The following is a 22,884-nucleotide window of genomic DNA, read 5'->3' as shown; positions in this document are numbered from 1 at the left end:
GCCTAAAAAAATGAAGGCACTGCAAAGACAAGACAAAACTTACAAGATGTCAAAAAGATAACAAATCCAAGTGTAACATCCGGATTTTTAGGGACATTATTGTGTATGTTAATCTTGAGATTTAAGGAGGGACTCGTCGAGTTGAGGGACCAACTCGCCGAGTCGAGTCGAGTTGCTCGCGTGGATTTAATGAATGGACTCGACGAGTCAGAGGAGGGACTCGCCGAGTAGGTGTTGGGCAGAGAAACCCTAATTTCCCGGGTTTGGGACCTATTTAAAGGCATTTATAGCCTCATTTGCGGCTACCTTCCCCTGAGAGCAAACCCTAATTGCTATTGGAGCTAGAGAGTGAGAGAGAAGCTCATATTGTGGTTCTTGGTGCATTTCTATGAAGAAGGATGAAGAGCTTCATGATGGGGAACAAAGGAAGGCAGTGAATATGTGGTATTGAGTGTTTCAGCTGCTAAGAGAAGGTACAAAGTCCTCTTCTTGTTCATTCCTTGTACTAGATCTCATTTTGGGAGTTTTAGGGCTTTGCTTCCATCCTTTTGAATCTATGAGTCGAATGAGACCTAGTTGTGGTTGGAAACCACAGATCTGGACCTCCTAAGGTCCTTAGAGTCTAGATGTCTCAGCTTTAGTGGTCCAAATGAGGGTTGATGAGCAAAAACCTTCATGAAGAGCATGTATTGGCGTTTTGAAGCAATAGCATCATGTATGAACGTAAAGATCGAAGCTTTACGTAATTATTGAGCCTTGGGATGATAGATCTATAGTTTAGAGTGATAGATCTGGTTGAAATCGTCTGAATGAGAAATCAGATCAAAGGGACTCGCCGAGTCCATGACCTGACTCGACGAGTCGACGAGGGTTTGTCCTGATGGATTGATTGTGCGATAACTCGGCGAGTTGGGGGTCAACTCGACGAGTTGAGCTGGACTTTTGAGACTTCTGAGGATATGAGGGGACTCGACGAGTCGCAGGAGTGCACTCGACGAGTCGCAGGAGTGCACTCGACGAGTCGAGTCAAACTTGGACTGTTGACTCGAGTTTGACTTCTGTTGACTTTGGGTTTTTGGTCAACATATGTGATAGAGACCTTGGAGGGGTAAAATGGTCTTTTACCCACTTTAAAGAGTTAGAAAGAGAAAGAACCACCTTCGAATCTCTGAGTCGTGAAAAGAGTATTAATAAGAGATATTCATCCTTTGTGTTAGGAGGAGGCTAGTTCGAGATCCGAGCACGAGGTTATTTGCTCACCTGCTAGCCGATGTGAGTCTTCTCACTATACTTTACCTTGAGTGGTAGTTATGTGCAGACCGGAGGGTCTTATGTGTTATGTGTATGTTTGAGTTTATGTGCATTGTGATATATGTATGCTATGTGTTATATAGACCGGACCGGAGGGTCCAACGACTTACGAGGCCAGAGGGACCTCGAGTAGACCGGACCGGAGGGTCCAACGATTTAGACCGGACCGGAGGGTCCAACGAGCTAGACCGGACCGGAGGGTCCAACGATTGTGTGATTGTATGCATAAATGTGGGCCAATCATTTTACTTATTTTTGGAAAGTGAAGAATACATATTATTAAATTAAAGATAATTAAAAAATACCATCTAATTTCATTCTAAGGGTATTTTAGTCAATTAACTTAAATTTAAAAAAGGAAAAATGCATATTTTAAGAGAAAATAGATTCTATTAATTTTAAAAATCTGATTGTAAGGATGATAATTCTCCTAATTCGGATATTCTGACAGAATATGTTTATCATTATATTGAAAAATAACAAAAATGCTTGAACCATACAAGAATACACATTCTGAAATAATATATATTTTGATTTTATGAACTTCTTGAAAAATAACAAAATTTTGGATACAAATTAATTTTTTTTCATTACATTCTTAGAAAAGATTTTTTTTGATAATATTCTATGATAATGTTACACTTATTAATAACAAAGAAACACGATATATAAAATCATTCTACCAGAATATACTATTACATATAGTTTTTTCCTTATATTGTATATAATTCTGCTAGAATAATCCATTCTTTTTGGAAGATTGGTGGTCATTGTTCATCTTCATCCCATACAATGTTATCCATTCTTTTTGGAAGATTGGAATTCAAGATTCTATTCTGATAGAATCGAAATTCAAGATTCCATTCCAGTAGAATGTTGTAAGGTTCATATGTACCATGTCTTGCTTCGATATCTCTCATTTCGTTCCCAGCCAATAAAACAAGAACATTCTTGTTCTTGATTTCATGTATACCTGCAAATGAGAAATAATACCACTCATTGTTATTGCTTCATCTTCTTTACATGACAATTTCATAAGAAAACCAACAACTGCTTATAGCTCAAGATTAAATTCATAAGAAATCAATTTCAATCGTTCCAATTCTATGTTCCGATTTAAAAAGTCCATGAGTTATGTCGAGTAGATGCTCAATTCCAAAAGATGCCCAATTATTTTTAGTGGGTAATTAAGTACCAATTTTCAAAACCAATAATACAGAGAAAAATACACTTGATTTAAAGATGGGGATGAGACATGTCCCCTATGTGCACCTACTGACCTAGAATTTAAGAACACCCAAAAGTTAAACCAAACAAAAAGTAATTTCTAATGATAAAAGTGAATAGTCAATTAAACCTGAAATAGTGCATTGAAGAAGATGGCAACCAACAATACTTGAGGGGATGGAAATGACGAACAATCGATCAATGAGGGTGATCTGGTTGTACACTAACACTTGAGCAGATGAATGCAAACAGGAGGTATGTAGGCGGACGACATTAAGCAGCTGAAAAACGGATCGTCGCCTGAAAGTGGTACAGAAAAACGAGGAAGAGGGAACGATGCAGACGAGATGGTGGTTGAATTCGATGGTTGTCGGCTGCTTCTCTCCCACGACCCACCAGCCCCAGAGTCGCACCGCTGTCTTGGTGCTTTCCTCTGTGACTACCTTCGGTTGTTCCTCAACTCTCGATTAGATAAAGGTTGCAACTCCGGATTTCCGATTAGAACTCATGGACGATCAGTGAGGGGTTTCCGAACATGATCTGAAAGCGCTGGAAGACATCGATGGCGGCTGTATATAAGAAAAGAAATTAGGTTAAAAGTGAATGCTAGCATGATTATAGAGACTATTTGTGGAAGCTATTTATCAAATTACTAAAATACCGTTGTTTATTTATTTAATTATTTAAACTTTTTATTTAATTTTGATTGGCCCACATTTATGCATACAATCACACAATAATTAGTTAGAATACTTGAACCTAGCGCTCTCTCTCTCTCTCTCTCTCTCTCTATATATATATATATATATATATATATATATATAAGTAAAAAAAAAGGAATACACAAAAGATTATAAAAAATTTGAAAAGCTGTAAAACAGATGAAAAGTAGCGTAGATAAAGTTATAAAAAAAGTTTTAAAAAAGTTGCTCATAAAATCTAAAAACGTTGTTAAAAAGTAAACTCTTAAAAAAGACAATTAATAAAAGAAACTTTAGACTATATTCGTAGGGAAATTTTAAATTTATATAAATTTCATAAGAAAATTTAGAATTTGAAACAAAATTGTAAAATTGAAATATAAGATGCAGGTGGGGAAAAAAATATAATCATCATATTCTTATGTAGTAATTTACGTTTGTTGACAATTTAAAATAGTTAAAAATAATTGTTTTCTTAAAAAATAACTGTATCTATTTAACAAATCAAAATAATAATCATTATATGTGTATGGTGTATAACATGATCTAATGTGGCATGTTTTTTTATGCGTGATGAGAGTACAGAAACACATCTAAAACTAAAAAGTGGAAAAAAAAGGAATTATAAAAAGTAAACTCGATGTAACTAAAAAAGATTAGTTTTTAACCTATTTTTAAATATTAAGTCCCTTTGACTTACTTATTATAGTCGAAGACAATCCCCCACAGAGTTTGTTTTTAGAGTTTAAGTCATTTTTGGTCATGTAACTTTTGGTTTGTGTTCACTTAGTCACTTAATTTTTGATTTGGTCATATTTAGTCACCTAACTTTTAAAATTGTGCTCATTTAGTCACTAAACGTTTAAATTTTTTCAAAAGTTTAGTGACTAAATGAACATAATTTTAAAAGTTATGTGACTAAATGAGCACAAATCTAAAAGTTAAGTGACCAAACCAAAAGTTAAGTGACTAAATGAGCACAAAGTCAAAAGTTTGATGATCTTTTAAAACTTAAAAAGAGTTAAGTGACCAAATGAGCACAAAACTAAAAGTTAAGTGATCAAAAATGACATAAACCCAAATAAGCAATTTACAATTTATTGGCTTTATTTTGATTGTAACAAACATCATATTTACTAGTTTTATGAAATTTGGGATGTTACATGATTGTAATTATATGGTCAAATGAAGCATGATACGGATGTAAGGAGGGTTCATGGGTTTCATAAGAAAGCCTTTAAAGCGATACCGATGGGCGATGGCTTTGATATATTGAGGGTTTTTGGTAGATTGAGGGTTTTCTTTAATCAACATCTTCTAGAAGGTTAGACACATACAAAAAAGAGAAGAATTTTTGAATGATGAATACTTATGTATGGATAAATGTGGAAGACATATCTCGAACAATGTTTTCAAAGGAAATCTTTAATTCAATATCGTGTTAACTGGCTTCAAGTAGCAAGGATGATATAAAAATAAGTATGGACTTGAATTAGTTTGAATATGTTTATAACAATAACAATTACTGTTATTAGGACGTCAAACATTCAGTGTATATATATATATATATATATATATATATATATATATATATATATAGTAGCAAGGATGATATAAAAATAAGTATGGACTTGAATTAGTTTGAATATGTTTATAACAATAACAATTACTGTTATTAGGACGTCAAACATTCAGTGTATATATATATATATATATATATATATATATATATATATATATATATATATATATATATATATATATATATATATATATATATATATATATATATATCAACATGGCTAAAATAGCTTAAAATGTCATTGATTTATATTTGTTTTGTGGTAACAGCATAAAACCTTTATCCCAAACTTTATAGTTTTCATCCAAATCAAAGTTTAATTTTATTATCAATTTTGAAAAGCCGAAGAAAAAATAGTTTTGACTATTTTCATTTAGAATAGTATATTGTGGTTGATTTTTTTCCCTCTACAATCATTATACTAAGGGGAAGGCGATGTTTGATACTAAAATAAAGTGTTTATTGATTTATTAATTTTTATTAAAGAAGTCAATAAACTAAAAATATATTTGATCGTTTAAAATAACAGCAGATTCATACACAGTAATTTTTTGTTATACACAAACAATTACATTTTTTTTTGCATATTGTACAACCTCTTTAAACTATAAATCATAATATACGGCACAAAAATGTTATGTGCGAATCAACTTCCATTCAAAATATCGTTTCTATCCGGTTTATAGAGTTTTAAGAAGATACTATCTCATAACTTCTTGAAAGTAATTTTTAAGATAAAATGACTTTTTGAGATAAAATGAGTATAATATCTTTAATAAACCTCACACTTTTTTTTAATCTCTTTTTCCATCTTATTATTTGTTATTTTACAAATATAAGTAATTTAGGGAAAAAAATAATAATAATTATACTACATATAAAAACTTTTTCTTTCTTAAAAAAAAAAAGAAGAATCATTTTGCTACGATATAGCTATAATAAGATCCGTTGATAAAAGGTATGTGATGGAGCAAAAGAAAGAGGGTGAGGGGAAGGGCGGTTGTGATTGTAGTTATTATTCGCCAACAGATAGGGGTGGTATTGTAAAATACAAGTGCTAAAATAGTGAATAAAAAACTAAAAAAGTATATAATATCTAAAATGAAATTTCGATAATTTACTTAGTGGACAACGTTTTTATCTAATTTAGCAGACATATTGGTTGCTCTTTTTGATATTTTAATGTTACGTTGGCTTTTTAATATGTCTACTGGTTGCGTTTTCTGATATTTTAATGTTACGTTGCAATTTTAATACGTCGTGATGTAAAATCCATTTTCACCCATGGATATAATTTATTTAGTCATCGATTTTATTTACAATCGTGTTTCCTGTTTACTTTGGACGTTATTTGAAGTCTTTGTAATGTTTTTGGTTAATATTTAAAGTACAATGCTTATTTTTTTTTAAAAAAAATGGACTCGGTAACAAAAAAAAAGATTTTATTTAGAATAAAAGCCTAAAACGTTATAAAAATCAGTTATGTACTAAACCGAAAGTAGAACATACTCTACATTTTGCAAACTTCATGTCCTACATGTATATTTATTAGTGTTGTAATACTATTGGTGGTCAGCTTAGTATAAAATCCGTTGGTGTAGTTTGCTGGTTGGTAATTAGTTAGATATGTTGCATGATAGGATGTGCCTCTTAAGGTCTGATTTAGGAGGTTGTTTTGCTTGGAGTTAGAAAAGAAGTGTCTTGTGCATGAACGATGGGCGGATCCATGGATTTGATCTTGGTGTCGGTCTTTAAGAGGAGGTGTGGAGCAAAGGCAGTTTGATGATTTCCTTCTTCTGGTTGGTCATATTTGGCTTCCAGAAAAGAGAATATAGGTGGTGGTGGTCCTCGGAAGGTATGAATGTATTTACGTTTAAAGAGACTAGAAAGTTCATTGATAATGTCTCGCTTCTAGAGGTTGCTTTGGCTACTAGGTGGAACCAGTTCGTTCCAAGGAAGGAAAATATTTTTGTGTGGCGTGCTTCACTAGACCGCTTACCGTCTAACCGGAATGCTCAATTGCAATTCCACCTCGGTTTTGTATATTTTGAATTTATCTAAGGCTTCATCCTTAGAATGTAACAAATACACATAACAAAACCGAGTGCACTCATCAATAAAGGTGACTACATACTTTTTATTTCCCAAAGAAGGAGTGGAGTGAAAATCACACAGGTCACTGTGTACAAGTTCCAAAATAACTGAATTTCTAGTGACACTAGGAAATGACTGTTTTGTTACTTTTGTAAGAATGCATGTTTTACATTTATTAGATGCCATATCAAAGGTTGGAATTAATCCATCTTTTGACATCTCATGCATCCTTCTAAAGTTGACATGACCTAATCTTACATGTCAAAGCATAGATTTATCAACACTAGAAGCAGAAGATACAAATGCAGAATTATGAACAGGTAATAATTTGTCAACAATATTCAAACGAAACATTCTATTATTTAAATATCCAAAACCAATAAACATTCCACCCTTAGACAAAACAAACTTATCCGACTCGATAACTTGTTTAAAACCATCAGAATTCAAACAACTAGAGCTAACAAGATTCTTGCGAATCTTGGGAACAAACAAAACATCAAATAATCTAATTGTCTTTCCAGAAGTAAATTCAAGACACACGACACCTAAACCACAAATAGGAATAAAAGAATCGTCTCCCATTTTCAGAACCGACCCATCTTCAAGCGGAGTTAATGTTTCAAACATCTGTTTATCCTTGCATACATGGTTCGTTGCTCCGGAGTCGATCCACCAAGCAACATCATCATCCTGCACAAAGAATGATTCAGGGATAAATGAAACATAATAAACATAATTCTGATTAGAATTATCAAAGTTAGTCAAAAACTGACCTCCTTTAACTTGAGCCGAAGACCCGTTCACTTTCCCATTGGCTCCACTGTTTCCAACACCATTGTTGCCCAAATTCACATGACAATCACGCTTGCAATGCCCAACTTGATTGCACCTACAACAAAGCAGATCCTTTCTCTTTTTGTTGGAGTTGCTTGGGACATGTTCCTGCTTGCGTTTGCCATGCCCTTTGTGATTCTGGTTCCTTGGTTTATTTTCAACCATATGAACCGAGGGCTGTCCAGGTTCAACTTTTCCTTTGGGTTTTTCAGATTTGTCACTTTCCTTTGCACGAAGAGATTCTTCAATACGAATGTGACTAGCAAGTTGAACCAAAGGATGTTTCAAGTTGTGTTTGAAGTCTTTCCATGATGGTTGACACAACAATGGATTCATCCATATTCATACGGTGCAGTTTAAACTGACCGTATATGCCAAGGAGTTCATTGAATTGTTCAGTGACAGACCTTGAATCGTCCATCTTATAATTGTTAAAGTCACTAACCAGAAACTTCTTGCTAGAAGCATCCTCGGTGATATATTTCAATTCAAGTGTGTCCCACAACTCATTGGCACACAAGGCTTCACTATGGATATCAAATAAAGCATCAGACATACCGTTCAGAATGTGACCTTTGTAGATGTAGTCATCATTGTCTCACTTCTGTCTCCTTCTTATCTCTTCAATCGTCTCAACAACACCTTCCTCAGGCTCCACTGGTCTAGGAGTAGTCAGCACGTATGCTGCCTTCAGAGTAGTCAGTATGAAGTGCATCTTCTTCTTCCACCGCCTGAAGTCAACACCTTCGAACTTCTCCATCTTTGCAAACTTAGTGGTCATCTCGTGGATTATATCACCCATCTCCAATAACAGAAAATATCAGTTCGATTGTAGGAAAGTATAGGGTTTGTGGTGGAGATCTGGATACCAACTTGGATCGTGAGAACACTTTCCGAACTGATATTTCTACCCTATGCCTGGGTTGCAAGAAATTCAGCCTAGGATAATCCAAGCGGACACTTACGATTCTAGGCACAGAAATCGTAAGCCAATTTGCTAGAGAAATTCTGTGAGAGCTTGATGAAAACGAGAGCTAAAATTCGTAACCCTCTTCTGAGAAGGAAGAGCAGTTTATATATTAAACAAGATTAGGGTTTTATTAGGGTTGGGCCGTCATTAGTTGCTTTGGAAGCAAGTTAGGATAATCCGGATTTAATGAGGATTTAGGGTTATCAAAACTAACGAGTTTTGTTAGTTTTACCATAATCACCCACAAGAAATTGAATTTTCCACTATGTCCCCACATGTAAAATTCGGTGAGGTTTTGGGGCGTTGCCCCAAACCTCGCGGGACCCCAGCCAGGGGCTCTGCCCCTTGGACCCCGCTAGGGGCGCTACCCCAAACCCTGCGGGACCCGAGCCAGGGGATCTGCCCCTTGGACCCCGCTAGGGGCACTGCCCCTAGACCCCGCCAAAGGGGCGCTGCCCCCTTTGGAAACCCTGGACCCAGGGGCGCTGCCCCCGGACCCCCGACTAGTCGTTGAACCGGCTTCTAATTCGATCTTATACATGCGTGCACTCCGCACAACCCCATACATATATTGGAGTACAAATTATGAAGCCCTTTAGCTCACATGTTAGTTCCAGTTACTTAAAATGACATGGTAACACTAAAATCACCAACAGTTCGTCCTTGTTGTGTCCAAAGGTTTCGTCCTTGTTGTGTCCTATTTGCTCCAATTCGGTGGAGATAGTGGGCCATATCTTCTTGGCTTGCGAGATGGCCGGAGAGATTTGGAGAATGGTTTTTAAATGGATGGATTGTAGTTGTTCCTTTTCTAGCATATTGCTAGTTTTAAATAATAGGCCAGTTATTCTAAAAAACGATATTGTGCATGATGACATATGTAGTGTACAATTAATGTCTATAGATACTTATCTATTTCATAATACAATCGAATGTCCAATTCAAAAATTACATTCACATTTCATTTCTCATTCACAAATCACAATATGGTATTAGAGAATGCTTTGTTTTTCAAATTTCATCCATATTTGATTCACATTCCATTCTCCAGTTCTTCTATCTGTGTTGATCATTGATTCGATCAATTTCTTTGTTTTCCATCAATTTTTTATCTGATTACTGTTTCATAATGTCATAATTTTTTTCATTCATCATCCTTCTTTCAAACTTGATTGTAATGTCTAGTTCTTTGAATTCCGCTTCTGTTGATTAAAATGTAAGTAAATGTAACATCGTACTTTTTAAACACCATTTATTATCAATAAAAATGTGTTTTTATAAAAACTTTCAAATCTTTATCAAAGTTTACAACTTTCGGTGTACAAACCAATACCAACAACTATAGTAAATAGACAAGGATTATACAACCATCTCAGATTCTATTAGAGTCTTCGTGAAATCACATTCTATCTCCGCTCCCATACCTTAGTACATAGTACATACTACGTATGTCCAAAGACTCGTGAGCTACATGAGTTTTATAACATCCCAAATTTCAAACCAAGTTTTTATTTTTAAAAGCATAAGTAAAACAATAACTTTTCAATAAAGATGAAGTACCACTTTGTTTCAACCATAAAATACCATTACATGTGAAAACAAAGTATCATAATATCAAATGCATCGGAAGTCTAAATCATTAATATAGGAGATGTGCATGTGTCATGGTCAAGCTGGAGCCTTCCGATTACAAGAAGCACTACCTGAAAAACATTTAATCCACAACTGTAAGCAAAATGTATAATAAGTTCTCCAAACTACCATTTATCAACGTTACACCTACAATGCATACAAACCATGCTCAAAGTCTACACCTTAGAGAGCCTATAGGCACGGAACCACCATCCTAAATACCTATAGAACTTCCAGCTAGACATAAATCACAGTCAACACCTCAGTGGGCCTATAGACATATATCCATCATCCTAAACACTTGTTAAACTTATAATTCCATTAGAGCGGACCTATAGGCATATAACCATCATCCCTCAGAATCAACACATATAAAAATATAGACTAACTAACCTAACACATAACAGTACTGTAACATTACCCATACAACCTATCACATTGGATATATAATGTCACATATAATATAGTAAGAAGACTCACATGAACAACAGATTAAAGGATCACTGTTGCACATGCGAATAATCGCACTATTCCGTCTCATAAACTACCGGTTGGACCTACCTATCGAGCTTAGTAAGATCCACAACACCTTTCATGTTTCTCAACTGCAAAATGGTTTAGACAAGGATTCCGCAGTAGTTCCATTGGATGATATTCTGATTGATGAGCATATGAATTATGTGGAGTGGTCGATTGCTATTCTAGACAGGAAGACAAATACGTTGCGCAACAAGGTGAAGAGTTTGGTTAAGGGGCAATGGCAGCACCGAAAAGGGTTCTGAATGGACTTGTGAACCCAAAGAGGAGATGAGAGAGCATTACCCCAAGTTGTTTGCAACAATGGATTTCGAGGACAAAATCTAATTCAAGTGGACGAGAGTTGTAACACGCGGTTTCCAGGTATAATTTGTGTGCTTTGCAATGTTTTAGTTTTGGGTTTTTTCCCCGTCACCACGACACGGAAGGGCTTGGGCCACTGTGTGATGATCATTTAATGTAATGCCCTCACTTTTTGTTAGACAAATCGTCCTCATGTACGTTAACGACTTAATGCAAAGTTTTATTATAAATAAATAAATAAGAAATATTCTTACATGTCGTGTGCTTACAAAAGTGTTCTTTGTATACGATACAGTATTTATGTTATACGGATAAATTACATAATGATATAATATTTGTATAAAAATACGGTTAAAAACGTAAAGAAAAACTAAAAACTAAAAATAAAAAATAAAAGATTATTTATGATAAATGATCTAAACAAAAGTCGTTGTAGTCGTGAGTATGAAAGCATGGATAAAAAGAACACCAAAATCAGACTTCGTATGAGGAAGTTATGATTTTTCAACGTTTCGCGTTCGACACGATACAACTATGTGTTAAAAAATCAAATCGAAAATCAGTTGCTCGTTTGACAAAAAAATTTAAATGAAAGTTGTAGTACTCTTTGATACAAAATCGGGGATATAAAGAATGTTGAAAATGAAGCTCGTATGAAGAAGTTATGAGTTTCACATCATCATTTATAGTGTAATCCTTCTCGAACCGTAAAATGAAAATAAAGTGCAAAATAGCCGATAAATCCAAATGAAAGTTTTAGTACTTGTTTAGTTGTTGTCGCACATGATTTAAGCAAATTAAAATTTATCAGAACTGGTTGCACTAATGAGTAGCATAGGGAAGCAAAACCGAATCCTCAGGGACACAACCTAATGGTCAATGCCTCTTTGCGTAAGGCACATACTAGTCATTTAACAAAAAATAATAAAAAGGGGGGTTTTGATTTAAAACTAAAAACTAAAATTGAAGCGAAATTAATTAAATGAAATCAGTAATAAAAATGAATTCAATTCTGTTGTGACTTTCATAATCATGCAATCAGGTCAGATCTGGTTATTCAAAATGAGTTGTATCTAAGCTGGTACTGAGAAAAACTAACAAGCTCTAGCATAATATCTTTTACGTAGTTAAATTGATCAAAACAAGCTCTTCAGTTAACCCTAATTTTTTACTCTCTAATTAAACAAGCTCTTAATTAAGATCAGAAAAGTTGCATTAAGATCTGTGTGAAACTCCTAGCCATAACCAATACTTCTCATAAGATCAGAAGTTTAAAGGTATGAAATTTCGGTTTATATCAGAGTTAAATCCCTAACACGGAACCAATCTGATATTTGTTACTTATTACCAGTTGACAAGAACAATTCAGGATTCTATTAACTGATTAACTTGAATGATAAAACCCTAACTAGGTTATCAGACTAACAAGAATTAAAAATCAAACATTCATTAAGTTCAAAACTGAAACAACTAGATAGAAGCACACAATGAAAACCAAATTTGATAACTGACCACATGAAAAGTACTAGTCTAATGCAGAACAAAAAACTAGGGTTTTAGTTAGACATGGCCAAAAATGAATTTAAACTAATAAAAAGATAAACTAACTGATTAATCTTGCTATACTAAATGTGGGGGATGATTCACAACCTTCAGATCTTCAGAAAGTGCTGAAAAGTATCAGAAATCGCCTTCATAAGGGTTTTTCATCGTCCAGAATCGTCTAACCTTCGAATCTGATCAGGAGGGTCGTACTTATATGCAAGTTAGAAACTTCCGGAGCAAAATAGCAAAAAATGCAATCACAGATACCAAAAATACGATCGCATTTTTGGTGATTTTCTCCAGAATTGTCGGTTAATGAAGTACGATGCTATTTTCGACATATTTTGAGTTGCGTCAAGGAAATGCGATCACAAAAATAGGATATACGATCGGATTTTTTGAGATTTTTCTTCCTGATGACTTTTTCGACCTTGCAAATCCTCGATCAACAAATAAGATCGCAGATGTACTCAAAAATGCGATCACATTTTTGGCTTTTCAGCACATTTCGGACGTGATTCTCAGTTTAAGCATTCCAAGTCATTCCTCAGCATCCTTCTTCAGTTCCAACTCCATTTAGGCTCCAAATATGCATCCACTGCTCCCAAAGTACCTCTCCACTCGGATTATCTGAAAATGACACAAAAACGCTAGCCGTACGAGAATTCTAACAAAAGACATCAACTGAACATTATTTAAACTAATGACATGCAAATGTGTAAAATATGATGCTAAATGCTAATAAAACTACCCTAAAAGATGAATAAAATGGCATTTATCAATACTCGACGATTAGAAAGTGGGGACATAAAGAACATCGAAAACGGATCTCGTATGCAAAAGTTACGATTTTTAGAAGATTTAGAAATTCAGACCGTCTACGACGTGTCACACCCATTTTTAGCCTATAAATAGATGTCGAGCCCTCCTCAATTTCTTTCTCATTTTCTCTCAAATGTATCCTTCAAAACCTTCTCGAACCCCCGAGATCCGACCCTCTAAGTCTCGAGCATTTTAGCGAAGTGTTACAGCATTGGAAAGCTTGAAGAAGAGGAAATCTGATGGTTCCTTAAGAAACAAAAATAAGAGCAACAAAAAGTTCTCTAAGTCAAACAAGAACAACAAATATAGGAGAACCCAAGAAGCAAAGTGGAAAAAGAATCATTTTGGTGTCTGTGTCATCTGCTACAAGTGCAAGAAGCCATGGCATGTTTCTTCAAACTACCTGATAAAAGGGACAGTTTGCTACAACTATGGAGAAGAGGAGCACATGACAACTGAGTGCCCGAAAAAAGAGAAACCAACCCCGAAGATCCTACCAGCAAAACCCAACGGCCGAAGCTACCAAATGACACTCAATGAAGCCAAAGAAGATATTGACGTTGCTTCAGGTACATTCCTAGTTAACCAATTGCCTGCCAATATTTTATTTGATTCAGGAGCAGATCACTCCTTTATTTCGCATGAATTTGGTAGAATACTTAAGTTATGACCACATAGATTAAATTACACAGTAATGGTAGAAGTAGGTTGTGGTAGGAATGTATATGTTAGTAATAAGTTAGAAAGTGTAACCATCGACTTAAACGGAAATGAATTCCATAAAGAATTGTTACCCTTTGATTTAAGTGAGTTCGATATCATCTTGGGCATGGACTGGTTAGGAGAAAATCTTGTGGACATATTATGTGGAAGGAAGATAGTACACATCCATATTCCTGGAAGAGAACCATTTGTTGTATACGATGATAAGAGTAGTGTGAAGTATGGAATCAATACAATGAAGAAACCCATAAAACGTCTTCAAAAGGATCTATAACATTCTTGGTGTATCTGATCAACACGAAGAAGGAAAATAAGGCAATGACTGAAATACCAGTGGTGTGTGATTTTCTAGAAGTAGTTCCAAATGATTTACCCCGATTACCACCATAGAAACAAGTAGAGTTCAAAAATTATTTAATGTTAGGCACGACGCCGATTGCAAAAGCACCATACCGTTTAGCACTTACGGAGATGAAGGAGTTAATGATGCAGCTCTAGGAACTATTGGACAAAGGTTTCACCAGACCTAGTTCATCGCCCTAGGGACCTCTGGTATTTTTTGTAAATAAGAAAGACAGTGTGATGAGAATGTATATTGATTATCGAGAGCTAAACAAGGCTACGATAAAGAACCGATACCCACTAACTAGAATAGATGACTTGTTCGATCAATTGCAATGAGCAACTTGTTGGGTTTTCTACGCATCAAATACACTCTAAACTAGGTAGCAGAAAAATCGAAAATACGATATACCTAAGTGTACATGAAACCTATGGAGTATGGTTTCATGCTAATTACATCTACCTTAGAAAGCAAAAATACAAAGAAGAAAGACATGCCTCTTATGTAGCCCTTGATCTCCATGCTTGAGATCTCATCCTCCACGAAGTTGCTTAGATGAGAGGACCCAAACCAGAATCCCTCTAATGGTATGACACCCAATGACACCAAATAGTGGAATAAAAATAACTAGAAGAAGGTCAATTTCACAAACCTTAAGAGGGTTAGAAATTTTCCCTAGGTGGGGGGGGGGGGGGGGGAAGAAGGGTTGGCGAAACTTCAAGCCAAGGTACAAGGAAGAATGGAATCCATAAGGCCCTATTTATAGTTGTGGATGCCTCCCTAGGTTGTGTACTCCTTCCCATGTGGGACAAAGAGGCAACCACAAAATTCACTCCTTTTCCCATGTGGGATGGAGTGATTTTCGTCCAACCCTAATTCCATAAAGGTTCTGGTACATTCCAGATTAACCAACAATCGATTAATGAATATTCAACCCTTTATCTAATTAAACTATTAATTAATTCCCAAAATATATTTCCAATTAGTTTCTAATTAATTATTAACTATAATAATTAATAAACCAATTTCTCCTTTATTTATTCTACTTAATTTGGGTCTTAAGGGCAACCCAAAGGACCCTGTTATTATTACAAATATTACCAACAGTTAATGACCTTGGACACTCTTTCCAACACAACTTTCTTTTCCAAAATTGATCTCAGGTCATCCTATCATCAATTAAATATAAGAAAACAAGATGTTGACAAGATAGCCTTTAGTACAAGGTATGGACACTATGAATTCATGGATCTGATGCATTGAGTTTATAAACCTTTTCTCAATAAATCCCTAATAGTATTCATTGATGACATCTTGATTTACTCAAAGAATAATCATGATCATGAAAAACATCTTCGAGAAGTATTGGAAGTCTTGAAGAAAGACATGATTTATGCAAAATTTTCCAAGTGTGATTTATGGATTCGAGAAATACTTTTCTTGGGTCATGTTGTTAGCCAGAAGGGTATAATGGTCGACCCAGAAAAGATCGAGGTTGTAATGAAATGGGAAACATCGAAGGGTCCCACCGAAGTTTGTAGTTTTCTGAGATTGACTGGTTATTATTGAAGGTTCATCAAAGACTTCTCTGATATTTCTTCTATACTGACAACCTTGACTTGAAAAGGGATTGCATACACTTGGAGTGAGAAGCAAGAAGTAGTTTTTGGTGAACTAAAGAAGAGATTGGGTTAAGCACTAATCCTCATCCTACCAAAAAGAACGAATGACTTATAGTATTCAATGATTTTTATGGAGTAGGATTAGGATGTGTTCTTACCTAGAGAGACAAAGGGGTGGCTTATGACTTAATACAATTGAAGGTTCGCAAACAAAACTATCCAACGCACATCTAGGTCTTGCGGTGGTACTTTTTTCCTTATTGATCTGGAGGCACTATCTTTATGGAACTAAGTGCAACCTATTTACAAATCATAAAATCCTTCAATATCTCTTTACTCATAAAGAATTGAACATGATTAAGAGGCAATGTTTGGAACCGCTCAAAGACTATGATTGTGAAAACTTTACCATCCAAATAAAGAAAATGTCATAGCTGATGCCTTGAGTAGAAAAGTGAATCCAGAACGGAAAAAGTGAGATTGCTGAATATTGAGGTGATTTCAACGATTATAGATGAGATCAAGGAAATTTAGACAAAAGCTTTAGCAGAAGATGCAAAGAAAGAAGATCGTATTGGCAAGATATTAGTGTTCAAAGAAAACAATCAAGGGCTAAAGGTATTCGAAAATCGTATTCAGGTGCCGAATATGGGCAGAATACGGGGTCTTCTCATGGAAGAATATCATAAAATGATGTATTCTATACACCCAGGAAGCACCAATATGTATTTGGACCTTAAACCCTATTACTAGTGGCCAACAATGAAGATCGATGTGGGAACTTATGTGGTTGAATGTGTGTGATGTGCACAGATTATACCTACCAGTTTTAAGTTTATAACCTAACAAAACTTAACTAACTAATGCACTTAGGCAGTGTACCTAGTCGGATTATAGGATAGTTTAGGTAAGTCCTGTATCGATCGCATGGAACGGTATTTAGCTCATAAAATAACTACTAAAAGTTTAACTAAGAAAAACAACTAAAGTGGGGGGGGGGGGTTACTGATTTTACAAGACCAATAAACTTAAATCAAACAACTAGCAATTATACAACTAAAAATGTGAAAAGAAAATGATTTAAATTCAATATTAAAGAGTAATTTCGCATAGTTCCGAATCCCCCCTTTTCTTATGGTTGATTTTTAGTGGAATAATTATATTGGTTACCAAAATTATTATATAAGTAGTTATTATGTTCAAATTCCTAGGTTTTACCAATTTATGCATGATAAATCTGTTAGTTACCTATCTGGGATCAAGACAAGTAAACCAAGCACATATTATGGATTAATTATGCTCTCTAACAAAATCAAAGTTACTAACTTATATAACCTAACTCTAGGATTATTTCAATTACTAGATCTAGCAATTCAATATTCATAAACAACTAGATAACAAATTTATGCAAATAAAGTGATCATCTACTACACAAAACTTGTATAAAAAGCAATCTAAGCTAAAACTTCAACATGAAAGGATTATGATTTATCAACACTAGTTAAACCAACATAAAACTTCATAAATTCAAAATCAACACATAGTCAAAGGATTCATCATCACCAAACGAAAGTATAAGCGTTTTAGCCCATGATTAAAGTAGAAACAACCATAGAATCAAAGCTAACTAGACTAGACATGATAGAATCTAGCAAACCGAATGATTGAATGTTGTTTTCTTCTAAATATCTCCAAGCTTGAACTCCAAAATGATTTATGATCTTCCAAGGACCTTCCAGAGGGTTTTTGTCGCAGGTTTATCGTAGCTCTATCTCCAGAAGTCTAAAAATTCGATACAATGTTCGATATTTATAGTTTACAATGATTGTCACATCGTAACCATATAGGTCTCACAACATTAAAATCGTGTGTATCCAGTATACGGCAAGGAAATTGTACGTGTCCGTGTAGGAGTCTTCTGATGACACATGGTCATGACGTGACAAGTGTTATGTCAGTCGTGAATAACAATTTCATGCATGAGTCGAGAATCTTATGAATGCTACACCATGGAATATAGTTGTCCACAACGTGGGAGTTTTTTTTGCACGTTTTCTTCATTCTTTCTTCTCCTAATTTCAGCTTTAGTCCTCCAAGTATCCAACTTTTTCCAATTCATCTCCTTTTCCTTGAGAATGTCCTTTTTGGCTACAAAATACAATTTAACATTCTAAGTACCAATTAACTTTGCATCTTACCAAATTATAGCTTAAATGTATTAAAATAATGCCTAAATAAATATGATAATATCAGTGTGACTCGTTCGAGAGTGAAATCACAACATTAGAAGTCATATGGGGACTTGGAACCTTTATCGGTACCCATGGGTAAGTGGGATGATGTTACCACAGACTTCATACCCAAGTTTCCAAAGAAAAGAAAAGGCCACGACATAATTTAGGTTATAGTAGACCGATTGATGAAGATTGCACACTTTTTAGTTGCACGAGAGACCTGGTCTATGGAAAAGTTGGTAGAAACCTTTGTAAAAAACATTGTCAAGATTCATGGCATACCTTTATCGATTGTATTAGATAGAGATAATCGACTCAATTCCAGATTTTTGAAGAGTATGCATGAAGAAATGGGTACGGCATTGTGTTTAAGTACTCTCTATCATCCACAAACTGATGGAAAGAGTGAAATAACTATTGTATTAGGTGTCTAAGCCCATAACTATAAACGGTATGTACTTGACCCAATAGTAGCATGGTCCTTTTGGGTTGCCTTCACCATAGCAACTTGATAGGATGAATTATGAGAAAAGAGGCTGATAAATGATTTATTAATATATTATAAGAATAATATATTAATTGAGAAATCATATTATTTAATTAGTATTGATCAGAAATTAATTTGGAATTAATTTAGTGATCAAAAGAGACTGATTAAAAGAACGGGGAATGATATTGCAAATCACTGATAGTTGCAATTGGGCTGATGGATCAACTTGGAATAAGGTTGGACGAAATCTATGGGAAGCCCATAGAGAATTCGTCCAAGGAGTATTCTAGAAGGTGTCTATGGGCTGCTTAAGGCTTAAGCAGTCAAATTAGGGTTTCCACCTAAAACCCTAGCAGCCACATGTATAAATAGACCCCATGGCTTATAGAATTTGGTCCCTATGCTTTCCAAAAGGAACCCTAGCCGATTTCAATAAGCCTCCATCCTCTCTCTCTTGTTCATTTTTTGCTTGTGGTGTTTGTGACTCCATTAGAGGTGCAACAATTGAGGCAATAAGCTCTTGAAGGTCAAGATCAACCAATCAACAAGGAAAAGGTATTCTTCTAACTTTGGTTTAGTTATTGATTTCGAAAATATGTATGCTAGATTAGGGTTTTGCTTTGGAAAATTATTATGTATGTATAACTTAAGAAAAACCTAGATCCAAAGCAATTAGGGTTGCATGTGCACCATATGAATGTTGTAATGCTCAAAACCCATCAGTGGTATCAGAGCTTAGGGTGTTTTTCTGTTATATTTGATGCATATGTGAATTGTTCAAAGCTAAAAGAAAAATCGTTTTTGTCTCTGCCTGATGAACACGACGTGTTGGTCTTCCACGACGTGTTATGGCATGACATGACGTGGAGACTCGTCTGTTGGCAGATTTTCGGATTTTTTGGCCTAAATTAGATTTGGATAATTACCATAAGTTGTTTTTAGTGATTAAATTCGAATTTTCTAATATGGTAATGGATATCCTCATCTAATTGAAAGATAATTGTCAAATTTTAAGATAATTATGAGATTTAGTGATAAATTAATTATTTGTAAAATTTGATTTGAATTTTCTTACCAAGTAAAATGGATAAGGTCAAATTTATGATAAGGATAAATTATATGATTAATTTAATTGTTTTAAAATTTGATCTAGAAGTTTTGAATAGTTTCACAACTTGCCCTCAAGTGTTGGAATTTAAAATTTGATTAAAGTTTTAATTTTGAAATATTAAATTCTAAAACCCTAGTGTTTGAAAAGTTTAAAATACAAACCTTATACTATTATAATATTAAAAGTTTAATATATATATATATATATATATATATGTTTGTGTGTGTGTATAAGATGAGTCAGTCTTACCGTTAGTAGGCCTCATTCACGAAGCCGATATCTAAGGGGGGGGGGGGGGGGTGTTAGGAAAATGCCTATAAAATGGCGGTTGAATGGGTGTCCACTCTCACCCACCGCTTCTTTGATTGGTGGAGGGTCGTTAGCCGAACGGGTAGGATAGGACATTAATCCTCATTAATAAGTATAATTAATATTATAAAGTAACTAAATGTTTTATAAATTCCCAATCTTAGTTACTTTAGGAAAATGTGAAAATGATGCTAGTCCATGAAATTACACTTTGCACCTTGTCAAGTCGTTAGTGGAGCGTGTGTGGTTAACCGGCCCACTAACTTGGATTAATCATGGTGGCGAATGGTAGCTAGAGAATTATCATAGATCAATGGAGCGTGCGTGGTTAACCGACACATTGATTAGGTGGTAAATGACTCGAGAGTGCCAAGTTAATTTGCATGGTTATTCACACCTTGTTTATGATCCTCGGTATCGCAGTTACAAACTTGAAGGGCATAATCGAGATTGAACATGCCATTGAAAAGTTCAATGAATCTCAAAAGAATCTAGGAATTTCATTTCATTTAAAACCTAATTCTTTATTTCGTTTTTCGTGGTGGAATTGGTAATTCATCATTTACCTACCTTCATATAATTTGCAATTGGATTACGGCATCCCTATTCCAAATTGTGAATTATAGTGTTGGGTCCTAGCCTTAATATTTCATTTGGGTGTTATATTAAGGATTGCTTATCTCATCAAAACTTTGTTCCTTTTTTTTCAGATGTCTGGCTCAAACAACGCTTATAGCTCGAACTCCTCAAGCTCTTTTTCTCTTATGAACATTTGTGGGAGGGTCACCTTCGATGGGTCCAATTTCAATGATTGGATCCACAACATTCGCATGGCCCTTCGATACGAGGAGAAAGAATACGTCCTCGACGAAAAGCTCAAAGAGATAGATGAAACCAAAGCTTCTGTTGAAGAAATAGCTGAGTATAGGGCTCATAAAAAAGACACGACAAAGGTGTCGTGTATAATGGTAGCCGGTATGACTCCTGAGCTCCAGCGGTTCTACGAAGACTACTGTCCTTACGAGATGTGCCAAGATTTGATGGAAAAGTACCATCAAAGTGCGCGTTAAGAAAGGTACGAGATTGTCGCATGGTTGATAACGACCAAGATGAAAGATGGAGAGTCCATCACGAGCCACTTGCAAAGGATGCAAAGGTATGTGGATCGTCTGCTCAAGTTGAATGTCAACTTTGATGAAGAGTTGGCGATTAATATCATTCTCCACTCTTTACCTCCCTGTTGTGATCAATTCAAGATGACTTATCATATGAACAAGGAGGAAGTCACCTTGAGCAAACTTCAAGGTCTGTTAAGAACTGCTGAAAGTGGACTGAAAGGCAAAGCTGTCAAGTCCAACCCTACTGCTGCTGCCCCCGTCCTCGCAATAGGACATGGAAAAGAGAAGAAGAGGAAATCTCCCTCTAAGAGCCACAAAGGAAAGTCCCATGATGGATCCTCCTCAAATGGATCCAAAGGTAAAGCCGGTTCTGCCACTCCCTCACCCAATCCTAAAGAAGCAACGTGCTTCTACTGTCACGAGAAGGGGCATTGGAAATGAAGTTGCCCAAAATACTTGCAGGACATCAAGGATGGGAAGATAAAGCCCTCCTTCGCAGGTATTTATACTATTCAATCTAATAACTCATCACATGCTAGTTCTTGGGTCCTTGATACAGGATGTGGTTTTCACATTTGTTCTGATTTGCAGGGGCTAAGAAGAAGTAGGGATGTGGAGCATGGAAAGATGAAACTGATGGTTGTAGACAAGGAATATTATTTCTTAGTAGTGGGTTAGGGTTAGATTTGAATGATTGTTGCTAATGGGAAATAGGAAATCGTCGCCTGTCACCAAGATCGAGATTTACTCTTTAGTGCTTAGTAGTGGGTTAGGGTTAGAGTTGAATGATTGTTGCTACTCGTCAGAGATGACGAGGAATATTATTTCTTTTCATGGTTTGTACAAACAAGGTTTTAGATTTTCATTTAATAATGAAATGGGTTCTATTAATGCTTTCTATAATGGTATATTTTATTTTGAAGCATTGCTTTGTAATGGTGTATATGAAACTGTGATGGTTGTAGACAACTTAGGAAATAATTTGTTGCATATCGATTCGTCTAATGGTTTAGACAAGGCATGCTTGTGGCATTGTCGTCTTGGACATGTCAACAAGAAGCGCATAGCCCAACTCCAAAAGGATAGAGTCTTGGAGACGTTTGACCTAAATTCAGATGATATGTGCGAATCTTGTTTACTTGGAAAGATGACTAAATCACCTTTCACTGGTACTTGGGAAAGAGGTTAGTGATTGTTGGATCTCATACGCACCGATGTGGTTGGGCCCTTCAGATCCACCACAAGGGATGCTAACTGCTTCTATGTTACGTTTAGCGACGATTATAGCAGATATGGGTATATCTACTTAATAAAGCACAAGTCGGAAACCTTTGAAAAGTTCAAAGAGTTTAAACAAGAAGTGGAGAATCACTTGG

Source organism: Lactuca virosa, chromosome 9 (genome assembly GCF_052849685.1).
Source record: "Lactuca virosa cultivar CGN04683 chromosome 9, Lactuca_virosa_CGN04683_v6, whole genome shotgun sequence".
Classification (NCBI taxonomy): domain Eukaryota; kingdom Viridiplantae; phylum Streptophyta; class Magnoliopsida; order Asterales; family Asteraceae; genus Lactuca; species Lactuca virosa.
Note: the sequence above shows the minus strand (reverse complement) of the source record.